This window comes from Cygnus olor, chromosome 2 (genome assembly GCF_009769625.2).
Source record: "Cygnus olor isolate bCygOlo1 chromosome 2, bCygOlo1.pri.v2, whole genome shotgun sequence".
NCBI classification, from domain to species: Eukaryota; Metazoa; Chordata; class Aves; order Anseriformes; family Anatidae; genus Cygnus; species Cygnus olor.
The window spans coordinates 29,684,860-29,700,536 of record NC_049170.1 but is presented as its reverse complement, the minus strand read 5'-3'; the positions used below and the strand labels follow the sequence as shown (position 1 = coordinate 29,700,536).

The following is a 15,677-nucleotide window of genomic DNA, read 5'->3' as shown; positions in this document are numbered from 1 at the left end:
GAGGAAGATAGTATTTTGTTTAAGGTAGAATGACTTTGGCACAGAGCAGTTTTATTGTTACTCATCTTTATATAATTAAAAACTTGTATGTAAAAAAAAAAGAGTTACAAAGTAAACTTAAAGACTCCTGAAATAGCATTCACAAAGGCAATTTTCAGCACAAATATTTACAGATGTGGTGACTGAGTCTAACAGAAAAGGCTGGCTTTTTCTTTTTGTTTGCTGAGACACACCACTGCATGGCAGTGCTCTGAAGGCTGTAGTCACACAGGAATCTTGCAGAGCCAGGTTCAAGCAGCACGTTGCACATGCACCCACTGCAGTAAAGTTACCTACTTCAGAAGTCTGCTTCTGCATAACACCCAGCTTCCACTCCTTCAAACTGCTCAGTTGTTTTTATCCATTCACCTGTCCACAGCTTCTTGGCACATTTACAGTTCTCCTCCCCTCTCCCCACCCACTTCTGAGTGTGCGCACGTGTTCGTTCAGCACAGACTTTTTCACGTTCACTCCTAAAACTTCCTGTTCATTTTGTTTCAGGTTCATATTTAAGGTGCTTTAATTTATACAAAAGAATACCTGGGAGTTACATTGCAGATTTTTTTTCCACGTAAGAGTTACTTCATGAAGTCAGGAACAACAAATTACAGCTCAGTTAGCAGGTGTGCATCTCTAAGAGATCTATACCATCTTCCTAAGAGGGAGCACACAGCACAAGTACCTCGAATCCAGCACTTTTCACCATAGTCTCAGCTTTTAGATTCCAACAGGCACCTCTGCAGCATGTGTAAGGGCCTATAAAGAATGGCTTCCATAATATCCAAGCCTCTGGGGGGAAAAGCCTATACAACTATTTTTCTTCTCCAAACAACTGGTACTGAGACGTCTGCTGTTTGGCGCAGTGCCTGCATGCCTACAGTTAGCTGATCCACAGGGCTGCACAAGCCTCCCAGCCCAGCCCTAGCCACATGCCACAGGTCTCAGATCAGGTGCCCTCTATCCCCCCCTTCACTTCCACTCACTAAGCGACACGTGGCAGCTTTCTGTTCTAGCAGAGTACATACCATCTAACATAATACTGCTTTGGATTATCCCCAAAACCATAAATTAGTATTTAGATTCAGTACCTTCAAGCAGTCTTGCGCCAGATCATGTTTTTCTGACGTGTTCCACCACAACGTAGAAGAAATCCAAATACAAGAGCAAAGAAGATATACACACTTACTATTTCTGAGCTGACATCCCTGTTAAAAACAGGAGCATAAGGTATATCTTGCTTTGGCACATGTGCATTCATGTGTGCACATAGTTCGAGATACTTGGGAATATATAACCTAATCAGCTAGAGCACCTCTAGGAAGAGAGGTATGTCAGGCAAATTAAACTGCAGCCAGCCTAGACAGCTCTGCTGTGAGACAGGACACATTAGCTGAGGAATAGCATCAGGCTAACATAACTGTACTGTTTGTTAGTGGAGTTAACGTGGCTTGTAGTGACATGTCAGCCACCTCAAAGCCAAACAAGGACTCTGAACTTCACTCCAAAGTGTGAGTACACCCATGTATTTGCACAGAACTCCTGTTTGCTGATTGATGAAGGCAAAGCACTTTGGCGCAGTTAAATCCTCTGCAGAGTACCTTGGGAATCCGTCAAGCTTTTCCACATGGGCTAGAATCTCTAGAGGGTACTGAAATAAAGTGAGAGAATAAAATCACATGACTAAGAAAAAAACATCTTTAAATTCAGATGGATTAGTGTATGTTAAATCCTAATCCACAGTGGTTTAAAGCAGAGTAGTTTTTATATGCACATACCCACTTTTATGTACACGTACACTCCTTATTCAAAGGAATTTCCAACTGTTCAGAAGTACACTGGTTAGAAGTCCAGTGATAGGTAAGACCATACTCTGGCTTTGTGTTAGCTCAGATGCCACTACAAAAAAGACAGAACAAAAAGATAAACAAGGTTATTGGAATTTAAGGAAAAAGTGTGATCTAGGGTTGCATAAAGTGATCACTGTATGGGAAATAAGTTTTCTATTTAAGAAATCTTTAATCAAGCATTCTTCCTTGTTCTTGACAGACCACAGGTTAGAGCCTTGAATTGTTTCTGGATTTATTGTACTAATAGAAGTTCATGCTCTTACTCTAGGGCTTCTAGTGTCCTTCTAGAAGTGACATACCAGGTCACCATCTTTCACTAAAAGAAGCGGAGAAGATGCTAGACACTACAGAACCCTGGCTAGAACTTGCCATAAGTTGAAGTAACAGACAAATACAGTTGGGCACATGCCATCATTTAACAAAGGTGTTGTTTCAACAGTGGAATGTGCAAAGCTGAACTACCAGGACCTCCTAATCACAAGCAAAGACATGCAGTGCGAAAGGACCTACAGCTTTCAAGCTCTTATCACAGAATCATTAAGGTTGGAAAAGACCTCCAAGATCATCTGGTCCAACCATCCTCCTACCAATGTCACCGACTAAACCACGTTCCTAAACACAATGTCCAACCTTTCTTTAAAGGCTCCCAAGGACAGTACCTCCACCACCTCCCCAGGCAACCCATTCCAATGTCTGACTAAATGCCTTATGATATAGGTATAATTATCATGGTCTCATCCATTCCAAGTTGGAGTAAGATTACTTCAAAAGCAGGTGAATTATAGCAGGATGTGACAAGATAAAAAAGGCCAGGAGACAGCCATATGAGCATAAAGCAATTTAAACAAAAAATAAAAAAACACAGCTACATATTGCAGAGACCTGCAAGAGTTCACAGAGCTGGACATCAGACATATCAAGGAAGAACATGCCGATTTAGAACAAGTTGACTCCATGCATATATTTTAGGTCTATACTAATAGTGGCAACTAACAGTTGACCCACAATTTAGTGAGTGCGTGCCTTTTTTAGTTTACTATTTATCAAAATTAACATGAAACAAAGATTATCCCACAGGCCCAGTAGCCCTCTGGTGCTATTGCTATACTTCATGAAAGATTCATTGCCACTTCATCATAGTGGGTTATTTCAGAGACTGCAGTGATTTATGTTTTATAAGCAGAGTATTCTCCTCACCTTTGATGTTTCCAAATCTGCTTCAGCACCACAGTTCAACAGAATATGTTCTTTCTGGCTTCTTTCTGTGGATTTCTAGCAACCTTGAAGGCCACAGCATCAGCTGAAGAGTCATTTTAGCAATAGCTTTAGAAAATGGACAAAGTAGTCTACCTCCCTCCCCAAAGAAAAAAAATAAAAGGCAACAAAATTCTAGTAAAACATGTCCAGACATTAAGAGCTGCATTGTAGCTCCAGACCCCAATTTAGCTATCCAACTCAAACAGAGCTATCTGAAGTAACACACAGCTTAGTTTGATGTTCACTCTAACAGAAATTTTATGTTTGTCGTGTTCTACTCTCAGGAGACTGTGCACCCTGAAATATTTCAGCAGGTTCTACAGAGACTAATATGAAGCCAGTGGTTAAGGAGTGCATAGGCTAGATCTCTCCCTGTGAAGGCTGGGGAAAGCATTAGTAGTTCAATAAATGACTGAACTCCCAACTAGTCATCGGAAGCTTGGCTACAACACCTACCCTGATGCTGTGCTGTACCACACTGGTATGAACTGCATGTGCTGTGGTTTTTGACTTGGAGGATACACATTTATTTTTTCCTCAGGCTAGTATGAATAAGGTCAAAAGAATTCAGGTAATTCCTTTAATTAGAAAGGGACTGCTTGCGAGAGTTGGTAATAACTTGAAGAGTGGGAGTAAAATACATCCCCAACAATTCAATATGCAACAGGCTCCAATAGGAAGTTACTAAAATTGAGGAGGAAGTGAGTGAATATTCATAAGTTCTCATCAAAACTAAGATCACCTTTAGAGGTTCCTTTTCTTATCTATAAGTAAGTTATCAGCCCACACAAGACTTCAGTCTTCAGCTCTGCATGTTATCTCAGTCATGGGTATTCATACATGATAGCAAGGTACTTTTCTGTCTTAAAATTGTCTTTACATAAACAAAATCCCAAGGCAATTTACCCTGGGAGTCAAGAACAGATTATATGACAAACCTGAATGTGCTACTTGATCTCATGGAAGCATGCAGAAGGGAAATGGGTACGTTGTCTTGGGTGGCCCTAGGGAGGCTGCAGCAAGAGATGTAAGAGGCAACAACGAGGACTTCTGCTGGTATGAAATCAGTGACGGCAGTTTTTAAGAAAACATGGATTTATTGCTGAAGAGGCTGGGAGACATGGTGACAACAGAAGCAGAAGAGACCTTTATTGTCAAGGTTCGCTCTTAGGCCTTTCAGGCAGACTGAGAGCAAACTGAACACGTTTGGTCCTATGCACTCGTGTGACAAATGAGGGTGCTGAGACTGCAGTCCAGTGCCATTGAGGCCACTCTCAATCACCTTTAAAATGTCAAGGTGGTTGCAAGAAGGCTCTACTAGCTATAGAAAGGCAAAAAATGTCATTCTTCTTCAAGAAGGGCAAGAAGGATGTTCTTCGGAAACCACTGATTTAATCACAGTCCCTGAAAAGACCAGGGAGCAAGTCTTCAAAGCCATTTTCAAGCATATTAAAGATAAGGTGGTCATGGGGAACAAGCTGCAGTTATCAAAAGGAACTAGTACTTGGCTGATCCAATCTCCTTCCCTGAAGAGAACAGTAACTCCAAAGAAAAGACGAGCAGAGGATATCATTTACCTTGACTCTAGCGAAGCTTTCAGTCTCCCAGAGTATCCAGATTAGCCAAGTCATAGGGGTATAGACTGGATGGGTGACATATAAAGGAAGCAGAGAATTTGCTGGACCATTACGCTCAAAAACTCAGTTACCCAAAACCCTTGGCAGCCAATTGCAAGTCGCATTCCTCAGGGTTGATTCTGGGGCCAAGCACATGTTATGAGGAGAGGCTGAGAACTGTGTTTATTTAACCTGAAGTTAAGGCTGAGTGGGGAGTGTAGTTGTCCTCTGCTATAATAGCTGGTTATGGAGAACATATTAGAGGCAAGCAGTTGGATGATGAGAGTTGAAAGACAAGGTTCAGCAAGGGCAATTCAGATTGAGGAGGAGCAGTGGTGGGGGATTGGTAAAAAATAAGGACAGTCAAAACACTAGACCAGACTGTCCATGAAGGCTGTAGAATCTCAGTCCTTGGAGATAACCAAAGCTTGACTGAAAAAGGCTCTGAACAGCCAGGCCCAACTTTAGAGCTGGCCTTGTTTTGAGCAGGGAGTTAGACCAAGCATCCTGCAACAATTTGTTTCTATGATCTTGAAAGTCAAGACTCAGGCTGTTCTTGTCCAGGGAAGAAGATGATATTCAAATACAACCACATGTAAGGTATCTTTTACCTAAAGTCAGAAAGAAGTAAGATTTTAAGAGGCACCCATTTTCCCCTACTTTCAATTTGTTTTTATGATGGAAAATTCCAATCTCTTGAAGATTCTGAGCAGAACCTACAAACGGGCACAAGGGATTATATGCTGCCAAGTTTAAAAAGTAAACTATGTACACTGCAGAACATCTTGAACTTTTAGCTTTCCTGCATTACAGATGTCTGGATGGACAGGCTCTAGCTGCTCTGTTGAGTCAGCTTTGTAGGGAGTACTTACTCACCTAGGCAAACAATAATAGCAGGCAACACAAGAGCCCTCTTTCCCCACCTTTTCAATAAGATTACCTCAAGATGGTCTCAGAACCTTTTACATGCAAGCCAGTCAGTCAAATGAATCCTCAACTAAGAAGATTAGTGGAACAGGAAAGAGTTGTTCTGCTTTCAAACAATTCTTTCCTGCTTAGGACAAAAAGAAAGACCGCAGATGTCTCTTCACCTATAACAATCTTCCACAACAGGACTACTACCAACTGCTGTGACATAAGGTGGGTGTTAGTTATTTTAAGTTGCTGATAAATCATTTCCACAGGGACATAGGGGAACCATTGCACCTCTATGAATTTTCACTGCCTACTAGCACCTCTTTCCAAAGCTAGCTGTATACTAATGTTACTGATCCATGTAAGAATTTGTCCTCTACTTTCTTCCAGTACATCCTCTGAAGTTGTCTTACCCACTCCAATTTCTAAGGGACTGTAAATAAAGAAGCTTCAGCATGATTTTTCCAATGCATTTAAAAGCTTATGCTTAAAAAAAACTTCAATGTAGTACAAGAAAAAAAAGTTTGCCCATTAGAGTGTGCCTAATTTAGATGGCAACAGTAAGAAACCTCAGAAACTAGAGGTGTAGGTTTTTTTTTAAATCACTACCAGTCAACTACAGCTGCTTCACTGTTCTGAAGGATGCTGGCCTTACACAAGACTACGTAATACACCAACATCCAGTCACCATTTTCTTAATTTCCCTCCTACTTTCCATCATCCTGGGTGGTGAGGTACTGGAACAGGCTGTCCAGAGAAGCTGTGCATGCCCCATCCCAGTTAGATAACAAATTTCACAGCCACAGAATGCTGTTTCCACTACAAGTTCTAACATACCTTCCTTCAGTGCTTCAGTCGTTCTACTTTCTTATATGGTAAGAGTAATCCAACTGCTGTCTCAAAAAATAATAAAAAACAAACAAAGAGCTGTCTTGGAAAAACTGAGCAATTGAGTCAGTGGCCAACAGATTTCAGAGTCAAAATCCTTGCAAGGAAAGCTAGCCTTAGCTTTCACTAACCTGAGGGTCTTTTGGCTTAGCTGTCACCATGAGTGTCAACTATGGCTGCTCATTAGTGTTCCTGGTACTCAACAGGTTTTGTTAATAGCCTAAAGCACCATGTGTGATAGGCAGCAATAACATAAGGTGATGCCCACAGGATCTGATGGGATTCCTTATTTCTGCTCATACTGTAGCACGCCACAGACACTTTGTACTGATGGAAAGGAAGAAGACAGACACTCACGTAAACTAAGGAGGACCAGATCCTTACTGCTGAGGGAACAAGAATCTCAGTCATCACCTACTGAAATCAGTGGAACATCTCCCATCCTTTTCTACCCACTTCCCCACTCTTCCTTAAATTCAAGGCTTGATCCAGACATATGTGTATGAGACTAGTTTTACTTTGGGCTGCACATATTGAGTCAGGCACAGAACATAAGTTTTGGCTTCTTCAGTTTATTCTTTGTTTCCCCAACAAGAGAAAGATGACAATCAGTTTAATAGCTTTTATTGCTTAGGTCTATGTAGGTATTTCAGACACCTAGTTCATTTTTAGAAGTGATTGTTTGAACAGCTCCTCTACACACACACGTGTTCATAATATGACCAAGAGTGTTGCAAGAAAGCATATCCCAGTGCAATAGAATTAAGCTTCAGTTTTAAAGGGTCGTAGCTAAATTAAGTCTGTTCACAAGGAGATAAATATGGCTTTTAATATAAACACGTTCTTACTAGAACATTCAATTACTGTGTTACTGTAGTAACAGTAGTACATATTTTTTCTTAGCTGTGATGAGGAACAAGTAAGAAGATGCTGACTTTCAGGCAAGTGTTGGAGCAAAGCACTCAGATCACATCCAAGAAGTGGTCATATTAGCTGAGGTGGCAGCAGACAGTGTGACTGAGATTTCAGTAACTCTGGTTTCATTAAACAAGGAATGCTGATGCATATAATCTGGCTGTCAGGTTTAGCCAGCTAAGCTGCTATAGAATCATTTCCTTAACTAAATCTGGACATGCAAACAGTGCTGGACACTATTAGTAGTCATTTGCATCAGACAGAGCAGGTAAGAGTCCAAGGCATAAGTCCAGAGCCTATTGGATTGGAGGTGTACAGAAGAGAAGAACCACCTGAGAACGTATTTAAAGTTAAGCAAAGAGACAATACGCTTATTTGCCTGGAGGAAACTTTAACTGAAGTTAACTACTTTAAACGTACTGACTGAGGAACAGCATTGAGCCCGTAGCTTTCCTGAAGTCCATCTGCACTACCTAGTTTCATTCAGACTTCCTTCTGGCCCCACTTGCCCTTGAAATATGCAGTACTTGGCCTCTCTATATTGTATAATTATAGCTGCCCCAGACAGTTGTTTGATGTTGCTGGAAGGACTTGGCCTGCACTGTGCCCTGGCATGTGTGTAAGGGGGAGGTGGCCATCCTCTTCTGCCAAGTGTGTCACAGCCATCCCAAGAGCATTCCAGTGGTCAACAACAGAGGCTTGGACACAAGCCTCAAGTCTACTGCATACAGCCAGAGAGGCAAGCAGCCACAATGGAGCAGTTACACCAAGACAGTGACAGCTCAGAGTACCAAGTCTCCATAGGTATCATGGCACATTACAGGTTAAGGATGTTGGAAAGGAAAGAGCTAACTTCTTAGGCAGTGACAAAAAGACTTCTCCATATACACAAGATGCTGTAGCCATGCTAACAGATGCACCACTGGTCCCATACACCTACACAAACTGTAGAAGGAAAGATTTCCAAATTAGATTTATTTTGAGCAGAAGTGACAATCTTTCCTTTGAAATTAATCTTTTATAACTGTTTATCACCATTAGTTTATATGATCAGATTCAGATCAGGCATGGTGAGAAAGACCCAGTAAGATTACAGATACCCAAGATAGACTAGTTAAACTGGAAGTTTCTTCCTTATCTGCAACTTGCAGATATGAGCAAAAGCATTTGTTGTGGTATAATGCTTTAACTTCACTTACCTCACCAGTATAATTATACCAGCGTAAACACTTATTCTGTTGTGATCAAGTCTACAACACTGGTACATGTAACAGCAATGCCAAGATGTCATCCTGCATCCGTGTTTTGCCAGGCAGAGTTTCAAAGACAGAAGCAATAATCTTGGCACAGAAGAAACAGAGAAGTACATCCTTGTTCAATCAGCCTTTTTAATATTTCCCACCAGGGAATGATGGCTGCAGAATAGATTACAAAAAGGACAGGGGTGTAAAATACTAAGAGATTGAATGTAACCAAGACTAACAGCTGGGGACAGCAAGCAGGTAAGTCTCCCACGAGAAGGAAGGAGGGAAATATCCCCAAAGGCAATACTGATCCCTTATATTTGATCTTATCCCCACATCATAATCTACGCATTGTTTTTTTGGCAAGATGACAGGTAGGAGAACAAGCTGACTTCTCTATCAGTGGGATGGTTTGGCATGGTACAAGAAGCACGTATCTTTATAACTACAAAGTCAGAAAGCCTAGCAGAACCACCCTGTTTACTTAACGAAGTGACGTAAACTACAACCACGCAAGCGTGGCCTTCATTCTTTCCTCCAGCTATCCCTGCTTTTCCTCAAGGTCCTCCCACTAATCTGAAGTCTAGACTAGCAGTCTGTAAACCCTAAAGAGGGTACTGTATCATTGTAGTGTCCAAGTGTGGGCTGGGTACCCACCAAGAATTCATGATAAATCCAAATGTAATAGTTGGCAACAGCAATGTTGCTAGAAATTCCATTTACCTCAGTCTGTGTTCTACTACTATTAATAGGTTTTGCTTTAGGAAGATTAGTGCTTTGAAGAAAGTGGCAGTGCTTCACGAAGTATATAGGAACATCTCTTTATATGAGGGAATTGCTAAACCATGTGCTATGCTATTGTAAGTTCAATACTTTATAGTGATGTGCACAGAGATGGTGAAACATCTTATTGATGTGCTTAAGACACGTTAAGCATGTGAGTAGCAAGATCATGGCATCTATTAATCAATTTATTGAAGATAAATTATTGACTTACAAAGTGTGACAGAAAAACAATTACCTAATACAACAGCAGACTGTGTAGAACATACCTCAACTAAGCTGTAAGATATTTGCCTGTATATCATAAGACAGGCAATTAGGATAAAGAGAATCATTATATATTTTATTATATTTTAAGTCTCAGCAGGCTTGTTTTCAGTCATGTCAAGATTTTCTTTGGTCATTTCACTACCCCCCCTAGAAAAAAAAAAAAGTAAAATTGGACAGATTTAAAGCCAGATCACATCCCCCAGCTAAGATTTTTCACATTAGATAGAGTATGACATTGTGCTGCATTATCTATTTTTGCCTGAACAGATATACAAAGATACTGGACAAAAGTTGAGGGGAAGCACGCAGCAAGTACAAGTTGTGATTGTTTTTGTTTATAACAAAGAATGAATAAATGGTTACTGTTTTTACAGCTTTCAGGTCTGATGCAAGCATGGCAAAAGGAAAGATGAGACACCTTCCAGCACCATGGGATGCAAGGGAACAAGTCCCATGTCAAGGTTCTTGCTGATGGGAGAAAAGATGCTGTGTGCTGTAGGCAGTTCCCCTGGGCTGGCAGCACCACCAGAGAGGTCAGGGAACATGCAGCATCCATCAGGGACAGCCCAAGCTCCCAGGGCTGTCACAACACAGTGTTAATTTATAAAGGAGTAAAGAAGAGGCTGAAACTTCCTTAAGTGTGCACACACCCCTTTAAGCCCTAATAAATCGAGATGCAGGAAGTGAGACAATGGTTTACCATGAAAGACGAAGCTCCCCGCATAAGCTCCAGCTTAGATAGTCACCAGAGCTGTAGAGGTCTGAGCAATGAGTCACGGTTCCCATGGGTTAGAGGTGACCAACAAGACAACAGCTGCCAGAGCACCTCCTCATGCCATGGGAGGGCATCCAAACAGTTCAAGTAGATTCACGTGCAGTAAGTGGCACCCTTACAGCCACTTATTTGTACACAAACATATCCCAGCCCAGCAGGCACCCACTGAAACCCCCTTGCCCAGCAGGGGGCCCAGCCAGCTGGAGAGCAGAGGAAAGGGCAAGGCTGTTATGCCAGGGCAAGCCAATTGCATCCTCCTCCCTGATGTTATTAGGTAACCTAACTGCTAATCTAAGAGTTAAAGAGAATGACAATAGCCAACCCAGCCCTTACTGAGTCTTTATAGACTTTATTTATATCCCAACAGAAGCTACAGCTCACGTTCTCCTGAAAGGAAAACACACACCATTTGAGTCAAGCCAATAACGTCTTGTTTCAAACATTCAGTTCACACACATAATGAAACTGGAAGTAAGAGTGACATATACCTATGTCATCATGAGCTCTCCTACACACCCCGAATTCCCTAGGTGAAAACTGAGTTGACCTATATGACATGAGGAGCTGTCGGCGGACAACACCACTCTAGAAGCAACTGTTTCTTGTCCTCAGGCACCACAAAGCCTCAAGGTTCCATTTGCCAGCCTTCAGGAGGATCAAGTTTTCCCACCCTTCTGTCCTTGTAAGTTGATTGGGGTGGAGGAAAGAGGGAAGCATGTAACCCCAGATGCTTTCCAACTCTGAGTCACCATTTATAATTGACTTCACAATTCCTGGTACCCCACAAATTCAGGCATAATATATTGATGTCTAATGACATTGGAGGGTGAAAACCCTTGTTACATTCTTTGCTGTCCAGGTAGCCGTCCTAAGGTTTAAAACAAGTTTATAACATTCAAGCCTACAAAAACTCAACATGGAAGCCATGGGCTGCAACAGGACCTACTGGTTAAAGAAGGCTCGGCATAGTATTTTCAAAGGATATGTTTTGGCATCCAGTGATTATTCGAAATAAAAGCTCAAGCAAGCTGGGCCCCATCTGTGTTGCCATTTGAACACTTCCTAAATCAAGAACAGCTTCCAAACATCTCAATGGCAAAACCTGCAGAGAGCAGGTCCCCAGCCATGCCTACCCAGGCTGGGCAGAAGCGTTACACAGATTTCTGCCCTGTCCCCAGCTTGTTGCAGGCCCTCACGGTCACCATGCTCAAGATAATACTGCTGAGGGCAGAGTACACGGTCAGGGCTCTCCCACCACTCCCTCCTGAGGCATGACTGCTCTGCAGAAGCAGAGGACTTTGAACTACATGGCCACCTCACCAAGCTACAGCTCTGTGGGACTGTGCACCGTGGCTGGACACCAGGTACATTGACATGGGACTGGCCAGGACACCTCAGGCCTTACTGGGGAGAAAAGGAAGGCAGGAGAGCCTGCTGGCACTGGCATCACTGTGATGCTCTGAGACAGAACTGCACCTCCAGCCCCCAGACCCTGTGGGGTTTTCTGATGGGCCCATTGTCACTGTTTCACATTTCTTTTTCTCTGGAGGAAAGCACATGCCTGTCTGTAACTGAGAGCATCCCCAAGCACCCAGCAGCCTGAGAGTCACCAGTGAAAATACCTAAATGGGAGAAGGAAACACACTGCTTTTTCCACATGCAGCTCAGCAAGAGATTATTTCACAAAACTGTCACAAACTGAATCTGAGCACTGGGTTGCACAGAAAGCAAAGCATCAGCATCTGTCAGTGGCAGTGATCACCACCACCCCTGCAACCAGGGCTTCGAGGACAGGAGCAGTCTTCTCTCCCCATTATGCAATAGCCCATGTCAAAGGCACTTGAATCTCTTTGCCCAGGAGAGGTTTTACCAGAAGCGTGACACACTGCCAACCCCTCAGAGGTCAGACATGGCCCCTGGCTGGTCAGACAGAAGATGGTAATGTGAATGACATTTCTCCTCATGCCCAGAGACAGCAACACTGACAGCTCCTACCTCTGGAGATAGGGGCTAGCTCTAAGTGCCGATAATGACTGTCCAAAGAAATGCAGCAAATGGCTTTTCAAGTGCAGTAGCAAATTAGTTGTTAGCTTCCTGGTCAAAGTGTTAGTTTAAGATACTAAGTCTTGGTAAGGAATGTAAAACCTGGGTAAGGTTATTGCAATACATCCGGTGTTTTCCACATTTTTAAATGTGAGAAAGACTGAGAATATTCAGACTATTGGGATACAGGAGGATTCAAAGAAAGCCTTTAGGAATCACTGTACAGGACACTGATGTAAACACTAGAGCCCAAGACCACAGCTTCAGGGATAGGGGTGAAGAAATGCAGCTATTAGATCCCCATTTGCCTTAAGCTGCTATTGGCACTATAAGATCCTTTGACTGCATGGGGACCAGAGTTTTTTTTTTTTTTTTTTTTTTTAATTCCTACCGCTGAGCTAGGAAGCCAGTCTCCCAGAGCGCAAGCCAGTCTTGAGCTACTAGACTTTGTCAAAAGGAGGTTCTAGACTGCAGCACACAGCCCTTGGCTGCAAAACAAGGGCAACCCAACAGCAGCGCAGACTAAGCACACTGAATACAAAGAGCTCTCCTGAGTCTGGTGCACCAGACCTGGTCCAGGGGCACTTCAGGAGCTGCACTGCTCAAAACCACTGAGCTGAATAGGCTGATAGAAGACATACCCCTGTAGTTCACCTTGTGCGAGAAACATGTGTGCACTACCCTATGCATTATCATTATTCCCAAACAACACTGGGAGTCACATGTTTATCAATATTAGTTTAGTAGAGGGCAATCATTTATTACAGGACCTAATAAACAGATAAAAAGTTCCTATAATTAAATTTGACTCATCACTTACCAGCTAGTGCTTATAACCATGTTCAATAGTTTTTCCTTTTTGAGAACAGCTTCTAAACACGGTTGTGTTTTCTAGCAGATCGCGCTTTTAAAGTCTTTGTTCACACATCTCTATACTTTGATTCATAATAATAACCACAGCATGCTCAATAAATATAACAACAGCCCAGTGACCAACATTATTATATATATTAGAAGTGAGGCGAGCAGTCACCAAATTTCTATCACAGAAACAAGAAAACTTGTGATGTCTCTGCCTAAGATACCCAGCAAGTCCAGCACTACTAAATGGCTGTAGTGTGTTATATTTTACTAATTCACTACCACAGGCCTGAGAAACAATAGATAAACACTTCCTATACATATCTGCCGCAACGGAAGAGAGAAAGCAAGCTGCTAAGCACAACATGACTTTGCAGCAAGTCTCAGTTCCAGCCTAGACGTCTTTATAATCAGTGTCTATTCCACACAACACACAGAGTCAACAGGTTGTTTAGGGAAGTAGATGATATCTGCTTTAGGTTATACATACAGTTATCATCTCACCACAGATAACTGATATGAAGTCATAGCAGCTAGTCTCATATCACAGAAAAAGCCTTCAGGAGGTATACACTTACTTTGTTTTCACAGGAGAGTATGGTGATTTAGGGAATGCAGATCACTCAGTAATTCAACACACCATCTTTCTTCTTAAGAAGCAAATACCTCAACAAACTGAAGTCTAATGTGTTTCCCAGGACTACAGAAGTACACAATATACCTGACCAGCTCATTCACCGAAACACCAAAACCCACAGAGCAATACTCCTAGGTCTCTGCTTTCTAGGCCACTTCCTTCCTCTAGTACTCCTCCCAGCATTTTAGTTTGGTTTCCTAAGGAAATCAGCAACACGCAATGTCAGAGCATTGTCCATAATGACTTTCGATTCCTTCAGCCAAAGCTTAGCCATACAAGATATTTAAGAGAGGTTTAAATCCTTACCATTTTTGCAATATGCGGGGACAGGAAAGACCTCTTCTCATGCCCTCTCGTGAGTTAGGGATATCTTGCAATAGATACTATCAGTTGCTCACTCTCATTAGACAGAAGGAGAACTGGAGGCCACCAGCCTGTTTACAATTCCTCTGCTTACATTGCTTCTTACTCACATCTTGGTTCTCTTCTTGGATCACCCCCTAAACAGCATCTAGGGAATTTTCTCTCAACAACCCCCTTTCATCCTTGAGCAGTGTGAGCGTGACTGCTCATAGCCTTTCGATAGTCACTCAAAGTGATTGCAACCCCCAGCACCTGTGGAAGCAGGCACAGATGTTGCTAGGCTCAATTACGGTAACAGCTAGTAGGTGGGGATTTACTTACATTAAAAAATAATAATAGTAATAATCAAAAAGTTTATTATCTAAAAGCTTTTATAGCTGGCAGGTTTGTTGCACAATTCTACAGCCTTATCTTATACCACTGAATGCAATGAAAAAGCTACCTTTACATACAAAAGTGGCTTGACTGAGCCATAAAATACCATAAGAAGAAGTAATTTGGTTTTCTGATTTTTCTAGTGAGAATTTCTAGACTATGAAATGTAGTGTGCGCTGCAAATAAAAGCTGCCACTTCACTTTTTCTTAAAATATACTATTTAATATATCAGTCCTTATGTTTTCTTTCTACAAACAGTATGGTGATTTTACAGCACCCAGAAGCACCGTGGTCAATTTGCAGAGAAGGACCACAATGGGCTGCTGTAGATTGACACAGATTTCAAATGGCAGACACCTGCATTTTCTAACAAGGTAGCTGGCACATATTAGCGGCTATCATTTAGGATATAAATATAGATGTGTCAAAGGCAGGTGTCTATATTTGAGTTAATCAGCTTATGCCTTCTGTAGAGCAGATAGAGGCATAAGGGTATTTATTTGACCTGCCTTTGATCCCACTCCTGAACTAGGATAAAACATGCACTAGTCAAACACTTTTCTTTCTGTAGGTAGTGAAAATATCTAAAGATGCCTAAATAAGAGATAAATAGCTAATTTTCAGAGGCTTAATACTAGGTAAAATGAATACTGGTTGTTGTGTCTGTGTTATGCTGAAAATTCCCAGCACTCTTTCCGGGAGAGCATTTGGTATGTGGAAAGCTTTCCTTAGGGAGGTAAATAAAAAGCTAAGTGGAGTGGAAAGGTATCCTAAGCTTGACTCAAAGTCCTTGAAATAGGTATGGATTTTCCAAAAGAAAATATATAACTATGGCCCTATAGCCTTCC

The 15,677-nt window shown here is 41.9% G+C and overlaps 1 long non-coding RNA gene across 1 annotated transcript; it reads right to left on the bottom strand.

Moving 5' to 3' along the window:
• Nucleotides 1–218: 218 nt before the first annotated feature.
• On the bottom strand, nt 219–14,648 carry LOC121065489. Its single transcript, XR_005817106.1, has 3 exons — nt 14,397–14,648; nt 1,815–1,935; nt 219–1,687 (listed from the first exon to the last, which is right to left on the bottom strand). It is a non-coding gene; the product is annotated as an uncharacterized LOC121065489 (long non-coding RNA).
• Nucleotides 14,649–15,677: the final 1,029 nt, after the last annotated feature.